This window comes from Misgurnus anguillicaudatus, chromosome 3 (assembly GCF_027580225.2).
Source record: "Misgurnus anguillicaudatus chromosome 3, ASM2758022v2, whole genome shotgun sequence".
Lineage (NCBI taxonomy): Eukaryota > Metazoa > Chordata > Actinopteri > Cypriniformes > Cobitidae > Misgurnus > Misgurnus anguillicaudatus.
The window spans coordinates 796,576-799,137 of NC_073339.2; positions in this window are offsets into that span (position 1 = coordinate 796,576).

Consider the following 2,562-nt stretch of genomic DNA (forward strand, 5'->3'; position numbering starts at 1 on the left):
CATCTATATCTGAAGGAAAGACAAACATTATTCGTTAACAATAAGAGGAATACCATCAACATCAGAAGAGAAACATTAACTTCAGATTAGATATCAAGGATTAGATTTGACTGGATTTTGAGCATGGCCGATCATCTTTATTTGGCTAGATGTTTTTCAAGCTGGCAGTACCAGTGAAGGAGGTCAATATGTCTCATTTTCAATTGATGAACTTTGGATTTTGGATATTTTAGTACATTTTTGATATAGTCCACAAAAGTGACAGTTTATTTTCAGTTACTTGTTTACATTCTAAACTCGGTTACTGTTTATCCTCAAAAGAGCTCTGAACACTCAAGACAGCTTCACAGACAGAAACAGATAAAGGAGAATCCTGAAACACTGTTTGGGTGATTCTCACGAAACTTGGTTTTAAAAATGTCAAGCATGAAAATGTAAAAATTGCTTAAATTTACTTTTTTTCCCACCAGACATTGAAAAACAAAGTCTGGAGTAAATGGGAACATTAATTTAAAAACTTTTACTTATCATTTAACACTTTTTGTAACATAATTTTAAAAATTAGTCTTAAAAAATCTCATTACCGCAACAGTCAGAATACATCAACACTGACATATTTTCAAAATGACATGACAAACCTGAAAGAACATAATTTGGAGATTCTGCACATGCATTTAAAATCGAAGTATTATGCTTCTATTAATTAAATTAACATTTATTAAGCATCTGTTGCGGTAATGATAATCAAAATGTCGTGTAAGCATTCTGACAAGACAATATTTTAAATTAACTGTAAAAAAAAATGATCTTACCTGGTAGCCATCTTGAAGTAATTGGTCCATGTGCTTGGTCACTCAAAATCAAACTTTATTAAAATTCTGTATGTGTGCTTAAACTGTTCTCAAAAAGTGTTGCGGAGGATGAGAACATCAGGCATGGACACATCATTTTCCTAATTTTTCTTCATTATTATTATACATGAAAATTCAGTAAATATTTTTTCTGTCATCTAAAGCAGTGGTTCTCAAACTTTTTCCGCGTTCGCGCCCCCCCCCCCCCCCCTGTGTACAGTACGTTCCTTCGCGCCCCCCCAAAGAAAATTTATGACAAAAAACTGTTCTAAAATGTAACATTTTAATTAAACAAAACATATTAAGTTATACAAAGTAGTGCTGTTGGTTAGTAGTCTTGTTTTTTTTTAGGTTTAATTACAGACAATTCATGATAAATTAATGTATTTTATAAAATGTCATAAAACTGTGGCCCCCCTGGCACCATCTCGCGGCCCCCTGGCCTCGGCCCCCAGTTTGAGAACCACTGATCTAAAGTAGTCTAGCAAAACATCCATTTATTTTTTTTCTTAATATTTTTGTGTTAATTTGATTAAATTACAACATAACGCATGTTCAAACACAGCCGGACACATTGCGGTAATGAGAATTTCAGCAGAAAATGAGATAAAATTTCCAATTATAAATTCTTATGTTGAAATCACACATTGTGCAAGGTAGAACACAGTATTGTGTTAATTCTGATGCTTTTTAATGTTACTATATTACACATTTTAAAGCTAAAATCATTAGTGCCGTGGTGTTTCAATGTTTCGTGAGAATCACCCGTTTGCTGATTATGACCAGAATGCTATGCCTAACCTGCTCTTTTACACCGGAGAAACGACTTCATGGCATACAGCCTTCTGCCAACACTTCACCTTCACCACAAAAAGAGGCATTTGCAAAGGTAGACAAATCCTTGTATTCGACTTGGAAAGAAAAGACGAGTCAAGATTTTTTTCTCTGAACCTGTACCAAAATGGCACCGTCATGATCCAGGGATCACAGGCTGCCCTCCAAGCATTTGCAGAGGATTTTATAGAAATTAGAAAACAAGCACAGCTTTACACCACACAAGATTCTAAAGACCAGTGCCCGGTTGCATGAAACCCCTTAGGTGAGGGTTTCTCTTAGGGAGAAAAATCACTGAGGTAAGAGATTTCTTTAAGAGCGTTGCAACAAACATCTTAACTTTCAGCGACAAATCTAGCGACTTTTTCTGGCGTTGTTGGAGACATTTTACGTGAAGTCTTCTGTGGGCTCCACCCCCGTCCCAAAGCATTCACAGGCGGTCTAGTCCTCGCGCAGCAGGGCGGTTCTCACATCAGCACCCGAGCGCCCGTTCAAAAACCTTTCCGGGGGCGCGCTCGTACGCACTGACCAGACGTGACAGGAGCGTGGATGAGGTAAAAAAAACTTGCACTTTCTCTCACACAAAAAAGATACTCTCTATATTTTACGTTATGTTTATTTAAACCTTTCAAGTTGAATCAGTTAATACGGCGAACCAAACCAAATCAAGCAGGATTGAGTTTATCTGACAGAAAAACAAAAGCCCTGATACAGAAAATAACAACTACAAACTTGAGTACCGTTAAGTTCACATGTTTGCATGTCTAAACACAATGAATACAGTGAGCGAGACAAATCTACAACGCTAAACTGAACAAAGTTTGGCGCGCTTTTCGGTAGATTTTAACAGAACCCGATCGTTCGCTCGAGGCATAGA